A 24131-nucleotide genomic window follows, 5' to 3' on the forward strand; every position below is an offset into this window, starting at 1 on the left:
TCACTTCATGGGAAATAGATGGGGAATCAGTGGAAACAGTGTCAGACTTTATTTTTCTGGGCTCCAAAATCACTACAGATGGTGACTGCAGCCATGAAATTAAAAGACGCTTACTCCTTGGAAGGAAAGTTATGACCAACCTAGATAGCATATTCAAAAGCAGAGACATTACTTTGCCAACAAAGGTTCGTCTAGTCAAGGCTATGGTTTTTCCTGTGGTCATGTATGGATGTGAGAGTTGGACTGTGAAGAAGGCTGAGCGCCGAAGAATTGATGCTTTTGATCTGTGGTGTTGGAGAAGACTCTTGAGAGTCCCTTGGACTGCAAGGAGATCCGACCAGTCCATTCTGAAGGCGATCAGCCCTGGGATTTCTTTGGAAGGAATCATGCTAAAGCTGAAACTCCACTACTTTGGCCACCTCATGCAAAGAGTTGACTCATTGGAAAAGACTCTGATGCTGGGAGGGATTGGGGGCAAGAGGAGAAGGGGACGACAGAGGATGAGATGGCTGGATGGCATCACTGACTCGATGGACATGAGTCTGAGTGAACTCCGGGAGTTGGTGATGGACAGGGAGGCCTGGCATGCTGCGATTCATGGGGTCGCAAAGAGTCGGACATGACTGAGCGACTGATCTGATCTGATCTGGTACTGTATTGATGTTTTTCTTTCTGACTTACTTAACTCTGTATAATAGGCTCCGGTTTCATTCACCTCATTAGAACTGATTCAAATGTATTCTATTTAATAGCTGAGTAATATTCTATTGTGTATATGTACCACAGCTTTCTTTTCCATTCAGCTGCTGATGGACATCTAGGTTGCTTCCATGTTCTAGCTATTGTAAACAGTGCTGCAATGAACATTGGTGTACACATGTTTCTTTCAAGTTGGTTTCCTTGTTGCGTATGCCTAGCAGTGGGATTTCTGGGTCGTATGGTAGTTTTATTTCCAGTTTTTTAAGGAATCTCCACACTTTTCTCCATAGTGGCTGTACTATTTGGCATTCCCACTAACAGCGTAAGAGGGTTCCCTTTTCTCTGCACCCTCTCCAACATTTATTTTTGGTAGACTTTTTTTTCTTTCTTTCTTTCTTCTTCTTTTTTTTTTTTACTTTACAATATTGTATTGGTTTTGCCATACATCAACATGAATCCGCCACGGGTATATACGTGTTCCCAATCCTGAACCCCCTTCCACCTCCCTCCCCATACCATCCCTCTGGATCATCCTGGTACCCATTCTGACTGGCGTGAGATGGTACCTCATTATGGTTTTGATTTGCATTTCTCTGATAATGAATGATGTTGAGCATCTTTTCATGTGTTTATTAGACATTTCTTCTTCAGAGAAATATCTGTTTCGTTCTTTGGCCCATTTTTTGATTGGGTCATTTATTTTTCTGGAATTTAGCTGCATGAGCTGCTTGCATATTTTTGAGATTAATTCTTTGTCAGTTGCTTCATTTGCTATTATTTCCTCCCATTCTGCAGGCTGTATTTTCACCTTGCTTATAGTTTCCTTCATTGTGAAAAAGCCTTTAAATTTAATTAGATTCCATTTTTTTACTTTTGCTTTTATTTCCATTACTCTGGTTAGGTGTGTCATAGAGGATCCTCCTGTGATCTATGTCAGAGACTATTTTTCCTATGTTTTACTCTAGGAGTTTTATAGTTTCTGGTTTTACATTTAGATCTTTAATCCATTTTGAGTTTATTTCTGCGTATGGTGCAGATAGTGTTCTAGTTTCATTCTTTTGCAAGTAGTTGATGAATTTTCCCAGCACCACTTGTTAAAGAGATTGTCTTTTCTTCATTGTATATTCCTGCCTCCTTTGTCAAAGATAAGTTGTCCATAGGTGTGTGGGTTTATCTCTGGGCTTTCTATTTTGTTCCATTGATCTATATTTCTGTCTTTGTGCCAGTACCATACTGTCTTGATGACCGTGCTTTGTAGTAGAGCCTGAAGTCAGGCAGGTTGATTCCTCCAGTTCCATTCTTCTTTCTCAACATTGCTTTGGCTATTCGAGGTTTTTTGTATTTCCATACAAATTGTGAAATTATTTGTTCTAGCTCTGTGAAGAATACTGTCGGTAGCTTGATAGGGATTGCATTGAATCTATAGATTGCTTTGGGTAGTATACTCATTTTCACTATATAGATTCTTCAGTCCATGAACATGGCATGTTTCTCCATCTATTTGTGTCCTATTTGATTTCTTTCATCCAGTGTTTTATAGTTTTCTATATATAAGTCAAAACCGAAATCAGATTGATTATATTCTTTGCAGCCAAAGATAGAGAAGCTCTATACAGTCAACAAAAACAAGACCAGGAGCTAACTGTGGCTCAGACCATGAACTTCTTATTGCCAAATTCAGATTGAAATTGAAGAAAGTAGGGAAAACCACTAGACCATTCAGGTATGACCTAAATCAAATCCCTTATGATTATACAGTGGAAGTGAGAAATAGATTTAAGGGCTTAGATCTGATAGATGGAGTACCTGATGAACTATGGAATGAGGTTCGTGACATTGTACAGGAGACACAGATCAAGACAATCCCATGGAAAAAAAATGCAAAGGAGCAACATAGTTGTCTGGGGAGGCCTTAAAAATAGCTATGAAAAGAAGAGAAGCAAAAAACAAAGGAGAAAAGGAAAGGTATAAACATCTGAATGCAGAGTTCCAAAGAATAGCAAGACGAGATAAGAAAGCCTCCTTCAGTGATCAGTGCAAAGAAATAGAGGAAAAAAAGAGGATGGAAAAGACTAGAGATCTATTCAAGAAAATCAGAGATACCAAAGGAAAATTTCATGCAAAGATGGGCTCGATAAAGGACAGAAATGGTATGGACCTAACAGAAGCAGAAGATATTAAGAGAGATGGCAAGAATACACAGAAGAACTGTCCAAAAAAGATCTTCACAACCCAGATAATCAGGATGGTGTGATCACTGACCTAGAGCCAGACATCCTGGAATGTGAAGTCAAGTGGGCCTTAGAAAGCATCACTACAAACAAAGCTAGTGGAGGTGATAGAATTCCAGTTGAGCTATTCCAAATCCTGAAAGATGATGCTGTGAAAGTGCTGCAGTCAATATGCCAGCAAATTTGGAAAACTCAGCAGTGGCCACAGGACTGCAAAAGGTCAGTTTTCATTCCAATCCCAAAGAAAGGCAAGGCCAAAGAATGCTCAAACTACCGCACAATTGCACTCATCTCACATGCTAGTAAAGTAATGCTCAAAATTCTCCAATCAAGGCTTCAGCAATATGTGAACCGTGAACTTCCTCATGTTCAAGCTGGTTTTAGAAAAGGCAGAGGAACCAGAGATCAAATTGCCAACATCCGCTGGATCGTGGAAAAAGCAAGAGAGTTCCACAAAAACATCTCTTTCTGCTTTATTGATTATGCCAAAGCCTTTGACTGTGTGGATCATATACACTGGGGAAAATTCTTCAAGAGATGGGAATACCAGACCACCTGATCTGCCTCTTGAGAAATTTGTATGTAGGTCGGGAAGCAACAGTTAGAACTGGACATGGAACAACAGACTGGTTCCAAATGGGAAAAGGAGTACATCAAGGCTGTATATTGTCACCCTGCTTATTTAACTTATATGCAGAGTACATCTGAGAAACTCTGGGCTGGAAGAAACACAAGCTGGAATCAAGATTGCCAGGAGAAATATCAATAACCTCAGATATGCAGATGACACCACCCTTATGGCAGAAAGTGAAGAGGAACTCAAAAGCCTCTTGATGAAAGTGAAAGTAGAGAGTGAACAAGTTGGCTTAAAGCTCAACATTCAGAAAACAAAGATCATGGCATCCGGTCCCATCACTTCATGGAAAATAGATGGGGAATCAGTGGAAACAGTGTCAGACTTTATTTTTCTGGGCTCCAAAATCACTGCAGAAGGTGACTGCAGCCATGAAATTAAAAGACGCTTACTCCTTGGAAGGAAAGTTATGACCAACCTAGATAGCATATTGAAAAGCAGAGACATTACTTTGCCAACAAAGGTTCATCTAGTCAAGGCTATGGTTTTTCCTGTGGTCATGTATGGATGTGAGAGTTGGACTGTGAAGAAGGCTGAGCACCGAAGAACTGATGCTTTTGAACTGTGGTGTTGGAGAAGACTCTTGAGAGTCCCTTGGACTGCAAGGAGATCCAACCAGTCCATTCTGAGGGAGATCAGCCTTGGGATTTCTTTGGAAGTAATGATGCTAAAGCTGAAACTCCAATACTTTGGCCACCTCATACGAAGAGTTGACTCATTGGAAAAGACTCTGATGCTGGGAGGGATTGGGGGCAAGAGGAGAAGGGAATGACAGAGGATGAGATGGCTGGATGGCATCACTAACTTGATGGAAGTGAGTCAGTGAACTCCGGGAGTTGGTGATGGACAGGGAGGCCTGGCCTTCTGCGATTCATGGGGTTGCAAAGAGTCGGACACGACTGAGAGACTTATCTGATCTGATATATAATTCTTTTGTTTCTTTAGGTGGATGTATGTGTTGACTTTATATGTGTGTTGATTTTATATCCTGCAACTTTACTATATTCATTGATTAGCTCTAGTAATTTACTGGTGGAGTCTTCAGGATTTTCAATGTAGAGGATCATGTCATCTGTAAACAGTTTTACGTTGTTTAATTTGTGGCTCTATCTTCATAAATGATGCTGTAAGTAAACAAGACTACTTTCCTATCCTATAAATAAATACGGACCACCTCTTTGCCATATATAAAATCCACTTATCTTAAAAAATTATATGGATTATTCATATACACTTCATTGTTTGTTATTGAAAGCAACTCATATTTTATCTAGGGGCAGAGGGTAGGAAGTGGTGTTTGGAAACTATAAAGCTTTGTACAATCTCTTTATGTGAACTACTATTCACAAGTCTTCAGTTCAGTCACTTCAGTCGCTCAGTCATGTCCGACTCCTTGTCACCCCATGAATCGCAGCACGCCATGCCTCCCTGTCCATCACCAACTCCCGGAGTTCACTCAGACTCACGTCCATCGAGTCAGTGATGCCATCCAGCCATCTCATCCTCTGTCGTTCCCTTCTCCTCCTGCCCCCAATCCCTCCCAGCATCAGAGTCTTTTCCAATGAGTCAACTCTTCGTATGAGGTGGCCAAAGTACTGGAGTTTCAGCTTTAGCATCATTCCTTCCAAAGAAATCCCAGGGCTGATCTCCCTCAGAATGGACTGGTTGGATCTCCTTGCAGTCCAAGGGACTCTCAAGAGTCTTCTCCAACATCACCGTTTAAAAGCATTAATTCATAAAAGGAATCCAAATTGGAAAAGAAGAAGTAAAACTCTCACTATTTGCAGATGACATGATCCTCTACATAGAAAACCCTAAAGACTCCACCAGAAAATTACTAGAAATAATCAATGACTATAGTAAAGTTGCAGGATATAAAATCAACACACAGAAATTCCTTGCATTCCTATACACTAATAATGAGAAAACAGAAGAGAAATTAAGGAAACAACTCCATTCACCATTGCAATGCAAAGAATAAAATACTTAGGAATATATCTACCTAAAGAAACTAAAGACCTATATATAGAAAACTATAAAACACTGGTGAAAGAAATCAAAGAGGACACTAATAGATGGAGAAATATACCATGTTCATGGATTGGAAGAATCAATATAATGAAAATGAGTATACTACCCAAAGCAATTTATAGATTCAAAGCAATCCCTATCAAGCTACCAACAGTATTCTTCACAGAGCTAGAACAAATAATTTCACAATTTGTATGGAAATACAAAAAACCTCGAATAGCCAAAGCAATCTTGAGAAAGAAGAATGGAACTGGAGGAATCAACCTACCTGACTTCAGGCTCTACTACAAAGCCACAGTTATCAAGACAGTATGGTACTGGCACAAAGACAGAAATATAGATCAATGGAATAAAATAGAAAGCCCAGAGATAAATCCACGCACATATGGACACCTTATCTTTGACAAAGGAGGCAAGAATACACAATGGATTAAAGACAATCTCTTTAACAAGTGGTGCTGGGAAATCTGGTCAACCACTTGTAAAAGAATGAAACTAGACCACATTCTAACACCATACACAAAAATAAACTCAAAATGGATTAAAGATCTACACGTAAGACCAGAGACTATAAAACTCCTAGAGGAGAACATAGGCAAAACACTCTCTGACATACATCACAGCAGGATCCTCTATGACCCACCTCCCAGAATATTGGAAATAAAAGCAAAAATAAACAAATGGGACCTAATTAACCTTAAAAGCTTCTGCACATCAAAGGAAACTATTAGCAAGGTGAAAAGACAGCCTTCAGAATGGGAGAAAATAATAGCAAATGAAGCAACTGACAAACAACTAATCTCAAAAATATACAAGCAACTCCTACAGCTCAACTCCAGAAAAATAAACGACCCAATCAAAAACAGGCCAAAGAACTAAATAGACATTTCTCCAAAGAAGACATACAGATGGCTAACAAACACATGAAAAGATGCTCAACATCACTCATTATCAGAGAAATGCAAATCAAAACCACTATGAGGTACCATTTCACACCAGTCAGAATGGCTGCGATCCAAAAGTCTACAAATAATAAATGCTGGAGAGGGTGTGGAGAAAAGGGAACCCTCTTACACTGTTGGTGGGAATGCAAACTAGTACAGCCACTATGGAGAACAGTGTGGAGATTCCTTAAAAAACTGGAAATAGAACTGCATTATGATCCAGCAATCCCACTGCTGGGCATACACACTGAGGAAACCAGAAGGGAAAGAGACACGTGCACCCCAATGTTCATCGCAGCACTGTTTATAATAGCCAGGACATGGAAGCAACCTAGATGTCCAACAGCAGATGAATGGATAAGCAAGCTGTGGTACATATACACAATGGAGTATTACTCAGCTATTAAAAAGAATACATTTGAATCAGTTCTAATGAGGTGGATGAAACTGGAGCCTATTATACAGAGTGAAGTAAGCCAGAAGGAAAAACATAAATACAGTATACTAATACATATATATGGAATTTATAAAGATGGTAACAATAACCCGGTGTACGAGACAGCAGAAGAGACACTGATGTATAGAACAGTCTTATGGACTCTGTGGGAGAGGGAGAGGCTGGTAAGATTTGGGAGAATGACATTGAAACATGTAAAATATCATGTAAGAAACGAGTTGCCAGTCCAGGTTCGATGCACAATACTGGATGCTTGGGGCTAGTGCACTGGGATGACCCAGAGGGATGGTATGGGGAGGGAGGAGGGAGGAGGGTTCAGGATGGGGAACACATGTATACCTGTGGTGGATTCATTTTGATATTTGGCAAAACTAATACAATTATGTAAAGTTTAAAATAAATAAATTTAAAAAAAGCATTAATTCTTCAGCGCTCAGCTTTCTTCACAGTCCAAGTCTCACATCCATACATGACCACAGGAAAAACCATAGCCTTGACTAGACGAACCTTTGTTGGCAAAGTTTGTCTCTGCTTTTCAATATGCTATCTAGGTTGGCCATAACTTTCCTTTCAAGAAGTAAGCGTCTTTTAATTTCATGGCTGCAGTCACCATCTGCAGTGATTTTGGAGCCCAAAAAAGTAAAATCTGACACTGTTTCCACTGTTTCCCCATCTATTTCCCATGAAATGATGGGACCCAATGCCATGATGTTCGTTTTCTGAATGTTGAGTTCTAAGCCAACTTTTTTCACTCTCCTCTTTCACCTTCATCAAGAGGCCTTTTAGTTCCTCTTCACTTTCTGCCATAAGGGTGGTGTCATCTGCATATCTGAGGTTATTAATATTTCTCCTGGCAATCTTGATTTCTGCTTGTGCTTCTTCCAGCCCAGCGTTTCTCATGATGTACTCTGCATATAAGTTAAATAACCAGGGTGACAATATTCATTCTTGACGTACTCCTTTCCCTATTTGGAACCAGTCTGTTGTTCCATGTCCAGTTCTAACTGTTGCTTCTTGATCCGCATACAAATTTCTCAAGAGGCAAGTCAGGTGGTCTGGTATTGCCATCTCTTTCAGAATTTTCCACAAGTCTTAGTGTATCAAAATTTTCTTTCTATTTTGTGGACATTGCTTTCGATTTGGAATGTCTAAAGTACATATCATTTCTCCTTAAGTCAGAACCAGCTGTTATAGTAGTCAGTTCTGGGATTTTGCTTAGTTCTTTTTATGTGTTGTGCAATTTCTCAATATTGGTTTCTCCAAACCAATATTACCAATATCAGACTTCTAATATTTAAACAAGATCCTCCCCATTTCAAAGTATAATAACTATTGTTTTCATTGCAATGGTGAATGGAATTGTTTCCTAAATTTCTCTTTCTATTTTCTAATTATTAGTGTATAGGAATGCAAGGGATTTCTGTGTATTGATTTTATATTCTGAAACTTTACTATATTCATTGATTAGCTCTAGTAATTTTCTGGTGGAGTCTTTAGGGTTTTCTATGTAGAGGATCATGTCATCTGCAAACGGTGAGAGTTTTACTTCTTCTTTTCCAATTTGGATAACTCTTATTTCTTTTTCTGATCTTATTGCTGCATTCCTATACAGTAATAATGAGAAAATAGAAAGAGAAATTAAGGAAACAATTCCATTCACCATTGTAACAAAAAGAATAAAATACTTAGGAATATATCTACCTAAAGAAACTAAAGACCTATATATAGAAAACTATAAAACACTGATGAAAGAAATCAAAGAGGACACTAATAGATGGAGAAATATACCATGTTCATGGATTGGAAGAATCAATATAATGAAAATGAGTATACTACCCAAAGCAATCTATAGATTCAATACAATCCCTATCAAGCTACCAACGGTATTTTTCACATAGCTAGAACAAATAATTTCACAATTTGTATGGAAATACAAAAAACCTTGAATAGCCAAAGCAATCTTGAGAAAGAAGAATGGAACTGGAGGAATCAACCTACCTGACTTCAGGCTCTACTACAAAGCCACAGTCATCAAGACAGTATGGTACTGGCACAAAGACAGAAATATAGATCAATGGAACAAAATAGAAAGCCCAGAGATAAACCCACACACCTATGGACAACTTATCTTTGACAAAGGAGGCAAGAATATACAATGAAGAAAAGACAATCTCTTTAACAATGGTGCTGGGAAAACGGGTCAACCACTTGTAAAAGAATGAAACTAGAGCACTTTCTAACACCATACACAAAAATAAACTCAAAATGGATTAAAGATCTAAACATAAGACCAGAAATTATAAAACTCTAGAGGAGAACATAGGCAAAACACTCTCCGACATACATCACAGCAGGATCCTCTACAACCCATGTCCCAGAATATTGCAAATAAAAGCAAAAATAAACAAATGGGATCTAATTAAAATGAAAAGCTTAGGCACAACAAAAGAAACTATAAGCAAGGTGAAAAGACAGCCTTCAGAATGGGAGAAAATAATAGCAAATGAAGCAACCGACAAACAACTAATCTCAAAAATATAAAAGCAAGTCCTGCAGCTCAATTCCAGAAAAATAAACGACCCAATCAAAAAATGGGCCGAAGAACTAAATAGACATTTCTCCAAAGAAGATATACAGATGGCTAACAAACACATGAAAAGATGTTCACCATCAATCATTATCATAGAAATGCAAATCAAAACCACAATGAGGTACCATTTCACGCCAGTCAGAATGGCTGGGATCCAAAAGTCTACAAGCAATAAATGCTGGAGAGGGTGTGGAGAAAAGGGAACCCTCTTACACTGTTGGTGAGAATGCAAACTAGTACAGCACTATGGAGAACAGTGTGGAGATTCCTTAAAAAACTGGAAACAGAACTGCCATACGACCCAGCAATCCCACTGCTGGGTATACACACCGAGGAAACCAGAATTGAAAGAGACACATGTACCCCAATGTTCATCGCAGCACTGTTTATAATAGCCAGGACATGGAAGCAACCTAGATGTCCAACAGCAGATGAATGGATAAGCAAGCTGTGGTACATATACACAATGGAGTATTACTCAGCTATTAAAAAGAATACATTTGAATCAGTTCTAATGAGGTGGATGAAACTGGAGCCTGTTATACAGAGTGAAGTAAGCCAGAAAGAAAAATACCAATACAGTATACTAATGCATATATATGGAATTTAGAAAGATGGTAACGACAACCCTGTATGCGAGACAGCAAAAGAGATACATATGTATAGAACCGTCTTTTGGACTCTGTGGGAGAGGGAGGGGGGAATGATTTGGGAGAATGGCATTAAAACATGTATAATATCATATAAGAAACGAATCAGCAGTCCAGGTTCGATGCAGGATACAGGAAGCTTGGGGCTGGTGCACTGGGATGACCCAGAGGGATGGTATGGGGAGGGAGATGGGAGGGGGATTCAGGATGGGGAACACGTGTACACCCATGGCAGATGCATGTTGATGTATGGCAAAACCAATACAATATTGTAAAGTAAAAAATAAAAAATAAAAAAACTATTGTTGAAAAGACACCTTAGATCTTGCTGTTCTACTTTCTTTTTGTATCCCATAGAAGTTTCACAATCTACTGTCCAGTGAGGCATGGCCCTATGGAACCTTTGGTTCCATTTTATAATTTTTACAGAACCAGAAAACTGCCAGTCCAACTCCCTGCCATTTATTTGCCAATCAATACAATCGTGTATTGGGCTTCCCATGTGTCTCAGTGGTAAAGAATCTGCCTACCAGTGTGTTAGATGCAGAAGATGTGGGTTCAATCCCTAGGTTGGGAAGATCCCGGGAGGGAGAAATGGCAACCCACTCCAGTATTCTTGCCAAGGAAATCCCATGGACAGAGGACCTGGCAGGCTACACTCCATGGGATTGTGACGAGTTGGAAACTTTTCAGAAATTGAGCATACATGCACAATTGTGTAATACAGCTGTTCTAAAGTTCTTAGTAAATAATGATGGGGTGATGAGTCTAGTATTGATTGGCTCATGTCATAAGTTCTCATGGAAGAAAAGAGTGCTAAAATTGTATGTATGGTGCAAATATGAAATGGCATGTCTTTAATCTTCATGTCCCCCCCCACCCCGATTTATTTCCAAATAATGTTCCAAAAAGTAGTTAATATCCTGGCTACAAAGACCAACTTATTAAGGCAAATGCAGGATGGAGATGTGTTTGTGTGATTAAGTATTTTAATAAAATCTTGTAAACTACAAGTAACTACAAAGGAGTTATATATAATGTGTAAGTAAAGAAATAAGTGAGACATATACAAACATCTTGTTTTTTTTAATTTTTTTTTGCATTTGAAAATTATCTTTAGGTTTATTTTATTTATTTATTTATTTTTAATTTTATTTTATTTTTAAACTTTACATAATTGTATTAGTTTTGCCAAATATCAAAATGAATCCACCACAGGTATACATGTGTTCCCCATCCTGAACCCTCCTCCCTCCTCCCTCCCCATACCATCCCTCTGGGTCGTCCCAGTGCACTAGCCCCAAGCATCCAGTATCGTGCATAGAACCTGGACTGGCATCTCCTTTCATACATGATATTTTACATGTTTTTTTTTTTTTAATCCATGTAACTAATTATTAAAAGAGATGGGCTGGAATTAAAAAAAATGTATCATACTTATTTTCATCAAGCTACAAGAAAGATGGGGGAAAAAAACAATTTCTTTAAACTGAGGTAATACTGACATTAATTTGATATCTAGGGGTTGTTTTTCCAACTTGAAAATGTTTTTGTTATCCATCTGCAAGGGGATACTGTGGGCAAGACCTGATAGATTTCTGGTCCATTTTGTTTACCTTGCATAACTCCAGAAAGCCTCAAATCTTACTTAGCTGGAAATGCTGCACCCTCTTTGTTCCCCTAAGAAAGTCTAGGTCAGTCACAATGCTGTGTGTCTATTTCCCCAGGGTTACCTCATTACTGATCCCTCTCACCCGGAGTGGGCCCACTGTGGATTTGTAAAAAGATTATGCCACATTTGGTGATTAAAAAGAGAAAGAAAAAAAAATTGGCTCTGACTAATGTTTTGCACTCATTAGTAAGTTTTGCTTTTCCATGAGGAGATTGTTAATTTTGTTTTTTCCTCAAAGATAATGATTCACGTTTACCAACATCACTTCTGACTCTCAACTAAAGGTAAAATTTCCCTGTAGCTCAATCAAGATGCTGGATCTTCAAGTCCCTGGAAGACAAGCTTTTTGGATTTGATCTCTGCAGCAGTAATGTGCAGAGTAAAAAATATCATATTTCTCACACACAAATGGTGATTTCACTAATTATTTAAATCCAGCCTCCAGTTGGCATACTCCAGTATGCTCTGGAGATTCTTCTCCAACTTAATATTTGTAAAATCTGCTCTCTTCTGCCAGATAAAACTTGAAATGTCTCCATCAATTTGAATTCAAATAAAGGATATCACTTTTTTTCCCTGATAAATGTATTTTATCACTTTAGTATTTAAATATGGATTTGGTCTCTTAGCAAGATGGGATGTGTGATAAAATAGAGGGAAAAAAGCAAAGTGCTGGGAAGGATTTTTCATTCCCTGAAGGAAACAATCTAGAGTTCATAGTTAGAGGAAAGAAGTGCAAATGTACCATGGAAACTCTCAAACTACTAAACTATTTAAAGTGAAATACTAAAACAGTGTATAATAGGTGTATTTAAAAATACACACACATTTTTAAAATTCTCACCTAACAATATGAAACAGGTTTTATCTTACTATATCTAGTAAGACTGATTTTAACAAACTTAGTTTAGTTAAATTTGCATTTATTGCATACAGTGATTAACATTGTTCCTTTCTTTTGAGTTTTAAGATGCAACTGGGGACCCAAAGACAACTTGCTGCAATAGAGAACACAGGATTTTTGAAAAAATAGTATTATTCCCAGTAAATGTATATATGTGGGTGTTCAATATGAGAGCACAGATAAGCTCTGTGAGATGGACTCAACATTAGCATACACAGCTAGGCACAACTTACTACCAGATACTATTAGAATTGCTTCAGCACTGTAGTTCTTGTTACAAATGAACTTAACCCATGCATTAGCACATATACAGTGGCATTGCATATAATTTTCTACATATCTGCTTAATCCTATGTTTTTAGCTAATATACTTTCTACCAATAATTTTATGGGCTAACATTAGAGAAAATAGTGCATGTATATATGTTTGTTTTTTAGTGGATGCTACTTATTTTCTGGTTAGCACACACCTCACCAGTTTATCCCTCATGTTTCCCATATTCTGACAACTGCTTTCTTCCAGGCTCTAACCATATGGATCCTGAACAACCTTCTTGCTTTCATATGATCCTGACACCGGGTATGATTGATTACAACAGCTTTTCCTTGATTTTTTTTTTTTTTTTGCCAAATAGGAGGCAAATTTTTTAAAATAACAACTTCTGAACCTTTTGGAAATCCTATAAACCCATGAGAAGAAAGCTTTTCTGTTAGTCAAGAGAATGATGTTTGAATGCTGAAGTCACGACAAAAGTCTAGTCCCCATTTCTAGTTAATATCAAATCTTAGTGGTAACACCACCCTCCTTGGGGTTAGGTTTTTCATCTCCTCCATCAGCTCTGTAAGGTAACATTATTTTCTGTGGTCCAAATTGATGTGAATAGAATTTCAATAACTTAAAGATAAACTAAATTGCTTTTTTCAGGGACCAAATGCTGTATGAAATATGTGTTAACCTTGTGGGGACTATGTTTTCTTTCCATAACAAAGAATGAGAAGATTTTTGTTTGGGGGACTTATAATAACAGTAAGAAAATATTGAAAAAAAAATTGAAGTGCTATAGGGAATTAGTGAAATACTTTTAGTTAACATAAAAAATATTCAAGCATGGATAAAACATATCAGAAATAGGTTATTAACATATTTTATTAGATTATTTGTTCCTCTATGAAATACATATTGAGAACTTGTTGCTTGTTGTTTAGTCACTAAGTTGTGTCGGACTCTTTTGCGACCCCAAGGACTGTAGAGCACCAGGCTCCTCTGTCCATGGGATTTCTCAATCAAGAATACTGGAGTGGATTGCCATTTCCTCCTCCAGGGGATCTTCCCCACCCAGGGATCGAATCTGCCTGAGACCTACTAAAGGTATATTGACATAAAATTGTCTTGTTATGTCCAAGGAACCTCCCACAGGTCAGTGGAAATGTAGTAGGCTAAGGAGAGGTGTCAACAAATAGGATAAAAGACAAAACTAAACTTTATGCCATATTAAGTGAATGTTGTGGGCTGTGAGAGGTTTTGAAAGTGTAAAGAACTAAATACTTCATTTTCAATAGCTTCCTTGATATTCCGTGTTCATACTAGAGTCAATAACTGTGTCAAATATTTTACTTACTTTTTATCAATTGTTCTTCCCAACAACCCAAGAGGGGATATTATTTTTCCCTCATTAGAAACAATAAAACTGTGATTATGTAACAAACTGAGGGTCACACAGTTAGGAATTGGAAAACTTGGATTTGAAATCCAGGACCTTTTTTTCCTACAAAAAAAAAATCTTGGTTTATTAACATTGTTGTCTAAAAATAAATATAGTTTTATTTAGCTTCTCCCTTCAATATTTTCCTGACTTTTCCCTACACACACTTCAAAAAGTAAACTACACTTCCTTACTGCTGATTTTCTGTCCAATCTAATGCACATTAACAATTTTACTCATCGATAGAATAGCACTTATTTTGCTAGCACACATATCTATCACTGTTTGCCCCTAAATTGATTCTCATAGAAAGTAAGCACTTTATGCCTACAAAAATGATAAATAAATTGATCACTAGATATATTTCACTGCATTTCCCATTATTTGTATTTATGTTTATCAATTCTCTACTTGACCATTTGCTTCTGAAAGTAGGAACCAAATAATCAGAGATTACTTTTAGGTTGATTACTGAACCTAAAAGTTTAGGAAAAAAGAATAATTTTAGAAAAAGCATATTATGAAAAATCAAGAGTGTTAGTATAACAAAGATGTTGGATGGGTTCTACTAGTAGCCTCTGTAAATGCCTATAAATCCCTCTGCTTGAGCCAGCAGAGTCTTTATAGTCCTCCTTATCATGATCTCCCTGGTGGCTCAGATGGTAAAGAATCTGCCTGGAATGCAAGAGACCTGGGTTTGATCCTTGGGTTGGAAAGATCCTCTGGAGAAGGGAATGACAGTCCACTCCAGTATGCTTGCCTGGATAATCCCATGGAGAGAGAAACCTGGTGGGTTACAGTCCATGGGGTTACAAAGTCGGACAGGACTGAGCAACTAACATTTTCACTTTCACTTTATCATGGATAAGGAGTAGACACCTCCATTAAAATGAGACAATGGCCTGCAGAAGAATGGGAAATAGACCAAATAAGAAGCTAAAGTTCAGAACTAGTGTGAAGAAATGAAGTTGAAGAGATGGACTCATCTATGGTCTCAAGATATGAGACCAGATGAACGTAAATGCTAACATAAAATACCTAGTAATGTAACCCTAAAGAAACTGTAGAGATGCATAATTCTGTAAGGTAGAAGTTAGTGAAGAAGATCAGATAAGAGTCATTATTTGCATCTTTATCCAACTAGACAAATTAAAAGAAAAATACTACAATCTTATCTATATACCAACAAAGCAATAACAAAAATGAAAACAGCTGAATGAAACACAAAACAGCAGAAAAGTATCTCAAATACTCTGTGCAGAGAGGACAATAGAAGAAATTAAATAAAAAAAGAATAATTTTTGTGGGGGTAAAATTTCACCCACATTCTTATGTAATCTTTTTCCCCTTGAAGAGTGATGACAAAATGACCAAAGATAAATTAAGATTTTTGTCAATTTACAGTTGAAAAGAAGTCAAAATTAGTTACATTGTTGGAGTTTACTCAGAAGGCTAATTTAAATCATATTGTGTTTTTTTTAATTCTGTATTGAAATGTGTGTGTGTGTATGTAAACTGAATGCAGTGTAATCTATTTAATAAATAGCAGAAAAATGAAATATAATTTTTGTGGGTAAAATATAGTAATGAAGAAAAGCATGAGATTCCAATATATATTACCAACTTTTCATTTTCACAGCACTGGAAATACTATATCAAAGTGACTAAATTATATTTTAAGGAACATAATTAGAATAAGAAGATTATTATATTTAATAATTAATTTTCTTCACATAGACAAAAAGTTTTGACCACAGAAAGTATCATTAACCACAAATAATAGAATGTTCTTGTAATTTCTACTGCTGAATGACTTTATTAATTTAGCACTTTATGGATTTCATTATTGGAGTCAAATATAAAGAACAGTCTTCTCTGAGATATTTATTGTATTTGGGGAAAATGAAAGTTACTTTTTAAAAAAAATCTCTTCAAGTAAGTTGTAGAATTTTGTCGTAATTTTCGCAGCTCTATAACTCCAGTTCTTGCTTGCCTGTCACAGAACTGAGGTTAAATAAATCCCAAATGACTGGAGCCCTGCAGGCCCATCCCATAGAAATGATTGTGAGATGTATCTATTAATCATATAAGTCCAATTCTGCTTCAGGTATCATGTGGCAGTTGAGTGTCAGCAAAGTAAAAGCATACAGCTGACAAGATCAGTCTTTTAAAATTAAAATGTAGTTTGCTACTGTTTTTCTTTGTGATTGAATGCAGTGTTACAATTTATAGAAAGTGAGGTTTGATTTCTTATCAAATAGTCAACATTTCTGACCTTAACTCAAATTAATTTTTGCTTTTCTCCCCAATATGATACAGGTAGCAATAATCAGTGTAAATTGCAAAGCCCTGGGGCCCTCTATTTTTCAATTATGTGGATTTCCAAGATCAGCAATGGTGATATAACTGCATTTTAAAAATAGTGTACACCAGGGAAAGAGCTAATCTTCCCATGATAATAGTTAAAAACTCATATACGAAAACTTTTAAAGTTTAAAAATCTTTCCCATAAATTTCTCTTCTGGACCTCAATAAGCCCTACCAGCTAGAACTGGGAACTTACCTGTATCATTTACATAGAAAGAAACTGGTAATTGTATCAGTTAAGGAACATGCTAAATAGTACAGTGAGTCAGTAGTAGAGCCTGAACTCAAACTTGCATCTTGTTTTCAAGTTTATCCAGTAAGCAAAACATTTTAAAATCAAAAGAGGTCAGAGTCTGAAATTACGAATTTCTGCCTTTGAATTCCACACTTGCCATTTAGCTCTAGAGAATGTATCATAACCACTCGTAATATCTACTTCCTTGTAGATATAGCTGTACAGTATGGAGCTAATAATACTAAAATTTAAAAGTCTGAGGTGGGGGTTACAGGATGTAAAATAACAGTTCCTTGTTAATAATTATTTGCATGTTGTTTGCTTTAATATTCACCTCCTTCCAGCTACACTGACCTTCTCTAATAGTATTGCTAGTATTTGCTGAAGTAAAAATTTGCTAGATAGATTTCTGTGAAATGATGAAAAAATCCAAATGTGCTTTCTAAATGGTATATATTAGGGAAAAGAACAAAATAAGAACTGGGAGATCTAGATTCTCGCCTCCTTTCTGGTTATAATACTTAATTTCATGTATCAACTTGCCTAGGCCATGGTACCCAGGTTTTGATCAAACACTAGTCTAGATGTTACTGTGAAGGCATTGATGGGTCTCATCCAGTCAGTTAAAAGTCTTGAAAGAAAGACTGAGACCCCTGGAGAAGAAAGAATTCTGCCTCCACATTGCTTTTAGACTTGAGACTGCAATGTCATTTCTTCTCTGGATCTCCAGAGAACCCTGAAAAATCTTAACACGTATCCAAGGATTCAAACCAAAATAAATAGTGAGTTTGGAAGTGCTTTGGAGCACAGAGGGAAAAAAACATTATGAAAGTAGGAAGCATGAAATTCCAGCAGAGCTTTTTAAAATCATAAAAGATGATGTTGTTAAAGTGCTACACTCAATATCCCAGCAAATTGGGAAAACTTGGCAGTGGCCACAGGACTGGAAAAGGTCAGTTTTTATTCCAATCTCAAAGAAGCCAATGTCAAAGAATGTTCAAACTACTACAGAATTGCACTCATTTCACCTGCTAGCAAGATAAATATCAAACCTTCAAGCTATACTTCAACAGTACATGAAATGACAACTTCCAGATGTGCAAGTTGGATTTAGAAAAGGAAGAAGAGTCAGAGATCAAATTGCCAACATTTGTTGCATCACAGAAAAAGCAAAAGAATTCCAGAAAAAAAAAAGTCTACTTCTGCTTCATTGATTACACTAAAGCCTTTGACTGTCTGGATCACAACAAACTGTGGAAAAATCTTAAAGAGATGGGTATAACAGAACAACTTACCTGCCTCCTGAGAAATCTGTATGCAGGTCAAAAAGCAACAGTTAGAACTGAACATGGAACAATAGACTGGTACAAAATTGTGAAAGAAGTATGGCAAGGTTTGAATATTGTCACCCTACTTATTCAAATATTATGTAGAGTATATCATGTGAAATGTTGGGCTGGGTGAATCACAAGCTGGAATAAAGACTGCCAGGAAAAATATCAACAACCGCAGATATGCAGATGACACCACCCTAATGGCAGAAAGCAAATAGGAACTAAAGAGCCTCTTGATGAAAGTGAAAGAAGAGAGTAAAAAAGCTGTCTTAAAGCTTGATATACAATAATTGAAAATCATGGCATCTAGTCCCATCACTTCATGGTAAATAGATGGGGAGAAAATGGAAACTGATAGATTTTATTTTCTTGTGCCCCACAATCACTGTGGACAATGACTGCAGCCATGAAATTAAGACATTTGCTCCTTAGAAGAAAAGCTATGACAAAACTAGATGGTGTATTTAAAAAATCAGAGACATCACTTGCTGTCCATATAGTTAAAGCTATGGTTTTTCCAAAAATCATGACAGAAGTGGTCCACTGGAGAAGGGACTGGCAAACCACTTCAGTATTCTTGCCTTGAGAACCCCATGAACAGTATGAAAAGCAAAAAGATAGGACATTGAAAGATGAACTCCCCATGTCGGTAGGTGCCCAATATGCTACTGGAGATCAGTGGAGAAATAACTCCAGAAAGAATGAAGGGATGGAGCCAAAGCAAAAACAATACCCAGTTGTGGATGTGACTGGTGATGGAAGTAAAGTCCGATGCTGTAAAGAGAAATATTGCATAGGAACCTGGAATGTTAGGTCCCTGTATCAAGGCAACTTGGATGTGGTCAAACAGGAGATGGCAAGACTGAACATCAACATTTTGGGAATCAGTGAACTAAAATGGACTCGAATGGGAGAATTTAACTCAGATGACCATTATATCTGCTACTGTAGGCAAGAATACCTTATAAGAAATGGAGTAGCCATCATGGTCAACAAAAGAGTCTGAAATGCAGTACTTGGATGCAGTCTCAAAAAAACATAATGATCTCTACTCATTTCAAAAGCTAACCATTCAGTATGACAGTAATCCAAGTCTATGCCCTGACCAGTAATGCTGAAGAAACTGATGTCAAACGGTTCTGTGAAGACTACAAGACCATCTAGAACTAACACACAAAAAAGATGTCCTTTTCATCATAAAAAACTGGAATGCAAAAGTAGGAAGTCAAGAAATACCTGGAGTAACAGGCAAATTTGGCCTTGGAGTACAAAATGAAAGAGGTCAAGGCTAATAGAGTTTTGCCAAGAGAACGCACTGATCATAGCAAACACCCTCTTCAAACAGCACAAGAGAAGACTCTACACATGGACATCACTAGATGGTCAATACTGAAATCAGATTGATTATATTCTTTGCAGCCAAAGATGGAGAAGTTCTACAGAGTCAGCAAAAACAAGACCGGGAGCTAACTGTGGCTCAGATCATGAACTCCTTATTGCCAAAATTCAGATTTAAATTGAAGAAAGTAGGGAAAACCACCAGATCATTCAGGTATGACCTAAATCAAATCCCTTATGACATTACAGTGGAAGTGACAAATAGATTCAAGGGATTAGATCTTATTGACAGAGTGCTTGAAGAACTATGGACAGAAGTTTGTGACATTGTACAGGAGGCAGTGATCAAGACAATCCCCAAGTAAAAGAAATGCAAAAAGGCAAAATGTTATCTGAGGAGGCTTTACAAACAATCATGAAATGAAGAGAAGGGAATGGTAAAGGAGAAAAGGAAAGATATACCCATTTGAATGCAGAGTTCAGAAGAATAGCAATGAAAGATAAGAAAGCCTTCCTCAGTGATCAATGCAGAGAAATAGAGGAAAACATTAGAATGGGAAAGACTAGAGATCTCTACAAGAAAAGTAGAGATACCAAGGGAAATTTTCATGCAAAAATGGGCACAATAAAGGACAGAAATAGTATGGACCTAACAGAAGCAGAAGAGATAAAGAAGAGGTGGCATGAATACACAAAACTATACAAAAAAGATCTTCACAACCCAGATAACCACGATGGTGTGATCACTCACCTAAAGCCAGACATCCTAGAATGCAGAGTCAAGTGGGCCTTAGGAAGCATCACTACGAACAAAGCTAGTGGAGATGAAGGAATTCCAGTTGAGCTATTTCAAATCCTGAAAGATGATGCTGTGAAAGTGCTGCACTCAATATGCCATCAAATTTGGAAAGCTCAGCAGTGGCCACAGGACTGGAAAAGACCAGTTATCATTCCAATCCCAAAGAAAGGCAATGCTAAAGAATGATCAAGCTACCACACATTTGCAGTCATTTCACATGGTAGCAAAGTAATGCTCAAATTCTCCAAGCCAGGCTCCAACAGCAAGTGAACCGTGAACTTCCAGATGATCAAGCTGGATTTAGAAAAGGCAGAGAAACCAGACATCAAATTGCCAACATCCATTGGATCATTGAAAAGTGACAGTTCCAGAAAAACATCTTCTGCTTTATTGACTATGCCAAAGCCTTTGACTGTGTGGATCACAAAAAAAACTGTGGAAAATTCTGAAAGAGATGGGAATACCAGACCACCTGACCTGCCTCTTGAGAAATCTGTATGCAGGTCAGGAAGCAACAGTTAGAACTGGACATGGAACAACAGACTGGTTCCAAATAGGAAAAGGAGTACATCAAGGCTGTGTATTGTCACCCTGTTTATTTAACTTATATGCAGAGTACATCATGAGAAATGCTGGACTGGAAAAATCACAAGCTGGAATCAAGATTGCCGGGAGAAATATCAATAACCTCAGATATGCAGATGACACCACCTTTATGGCAGAAAGTGAAGAGGAACTCAAAAGCCTCTTGATGAAAGTGAAAGTGGAGAGTGAACAAGTTGGCTTAAAGCTCAACATTCAGAAAACAAAGATCATGGCATCCGGTCCCATCACTTCATGGGAAATAGATGGGGAAACAGTGGAAACAGTGTCAGACTTTATTTTTCTGGGCTCCAAAATCACTGCAGATGGTGACTGCAGCTATGAAATTCAAAGATGCTTACTCCTTGGAAGGAAAGTTATGACCAACCTAGATAGCATATTCAAAAGCAGAGACATTACTTTGCCAACAAAGGTCCGTCTAGTCAAGGCTATGGTTTTTCCTGTGGTCATGTATGGATGTGAGAGTTGGACTGTGAAGAAGGCTGAGCGCCAAAGAATTGATGCTTTTGAACTGTGGTGTTGGAGAACTCTTGAGAGTCCCTTGGACTGCAAGGAGATCCAACCAGTCCATCTTGAGGGAGATCAGCCCTGGGATTTCTTTGGAAGGAATGATGCTAAAGCTGAAAGTCCAGTACTTTGGCCACCTCATGCGAAGAGTTGACTCATTGGAAAAGACTGTGATGCTGGGAGGGATTGGGGGCAGGAGGAGAAGGGGACGACAGAGGATGAGATGGCTGGATGGCATCACTGACTCGATGGACGTGAGTCTCAGTGAACTCCGGGAGTTGGTGTTGTACAGGGAAGCCTGGCGTGCTGTGATTCATGGGGTCGCAAAGAGTCGGACACGACTGAGCGACTGATCTGATCTGATCTGATCTGAAACAATAATTCTTACTCATAAGAATTCCTCTTACCTTGGTTTTCAAAAAGCCGTTCCATGCACTTTAATCTCAGCAGATGAACTCATTTCCAATCCTATAGGGGAAAAGCACAGACATAGAAGCAATCAGAAAAGACATTCCACACGTCCCTATAGCAGATCAGGCAGGCCTTCTGTATTCCCTTCTGTAACCAAGTGAATATCCCCCAGGCCTGTACTTCCAGTCAGCATACCCGTTCCTGACAACCACTGGACCCTGAACTATAGTAATACTCCGCCTCTTCATATTTTGTATCATCAATATTTCCAGATCTATGGATTTTTTTCTCTAAACATACACATTTGCTGACATATTATACATCTTAAAACAATAATAATAATAATAAAAGCCTCCCTTCAAACCACATACTTTTCCAGTTCCTTTCTGATTTCTCCATTTCCCTTTATAATAAACTGATTTTAAGAGTGACTGAAGCCAGTTGTATCCATTATTCTCAACTTCTATTTCCCATTGAACTCATTCCAGTGTGATTTTCTTTTTCTCCCTGCCACACCTATCTGTTCTCCACATAGCAAGCAGAAAGAACCATTTAAAATGTAACTCAAGTTTTATCATTTCCCCACTAGAAATGCTGCACAGTTAGAGTAAAAGCCAGAGACAGCAGGGCCCATTTCACTGGCCCTTTGTGATTTGAATGGTTTCCTTCTCACCCTCTGGTTCATCCTCCTAAAGCCACTCAACTCCTTACTCTCCCCAGATACACTAAACACCTCCTGACCACAGGACATTTACACTTGCTCTGTCCTATTCCTTGAATCTTTTTCAGCCAGTTATCTTCATGGCTAACCCCTCTTCTCTCTAATGTCTACTTTCAGTTAACCTCATCAAAAAGGTCTTCCTTTCCCACTCACTGAAGTCATGAATTTAGGATAAATGGTTTACTCTCCTAAGGTATCTAACGGAACTCACAATGGTTTATTCAAACTCCTCTCCCCCATGACAACCACAAGTCTATTAAACTCTTTATCTGTGAGTCTATTTCTGTTTTGTAGTAGGTTCATTTTTTTGCCATGTTTTAGACTCCACATGTAAGTGATATATGATACTTGTTTTTCTCAGTCTGACTTACTTCACTTATTATGATCCAATGGAATACTCCTCAGCCATAAAAAAGAATGAAATATATATATATATAGGTGCTCTGTTTCTTTAGGTAGATTTATTCCCAAGTATTTTATTCTTTTCATTGCAATGGTGAACGGAATTCCATTTTTCACAGAACTGGAACAAATAATTTCACAATTTGTATGGAAATACAAAAAGCCTTGAATAGCCAAAGCAATCTTGAGAAAGAAGACTGGAACTGGAGGAATCAACCTGCCTGACTCCAGGCTATACTACAAAGCTACAGTCATCAAGACAGTGAGGTACTGGCATAAAGGCAGAAATGTAGATCAATGGAACAAAATAGAAAGTCCAGAGATAAATCCATGCAACTATGGACACCTTAACTTTGACAAAGGAGGCAAGAGTATACCATGAGAAAAGATAATCTCTTTAACAAGTGGTGCTGGGAAAACTGGTCAACCACTTGTAAAAGAATGAAACTAGAACACTTTCTAATACCATACACAAAAATAAACTCAAAATGGATTAAAGATCTAAATGTAAGACCAGAAACTATAAAACTCCTAGAGTAAAACATAGGCAAAACAGTCTCTGACATAGATCACAGCAGGATCCTCTATGACACACCTCCCAGAGTAATGGGAATAAAAGCAAAAGTAAACAAAAGAGACCTAATTAAACTTAAAAGCTTTGGCACAACGAAGGAAACTATAAGCAAGGTGAAAAGACAGACTTCAGAATGGGAGAAAATAATAGCAAATGAAGCAACTGACAAAGAATTAATCTCAAAAATACACAAGCAGCTCCTGCAGTTCAATTCCAGAAAAATAAATGACACAATCAAAAAATGGGCCAAAGAACTAAACAGACATTTCTCCAAAGAAGATATACAGATGGCTAACAAACACATGAAAAGATGCTCAACATCACT

The sequence above is a fragment of the Bos indicus x Bos taurus genome, chromosome 20 (genome assembly GCF_003369695.1).
Source record: "Bos indicus x Bos taurus breed Angus x Brahman F1 hybrid chromosome 20, Bos_hybrid_MaternalHap_v2.0, whole genome shotgun sequence".
Classification (NCBI taxonomy): domain Eukaryota; kingdom Metazoa; phylum Chordata; class Mammalia; order Artiodactyla; family Bovidae; genus Bos; species Bos indicus x Bos taurus.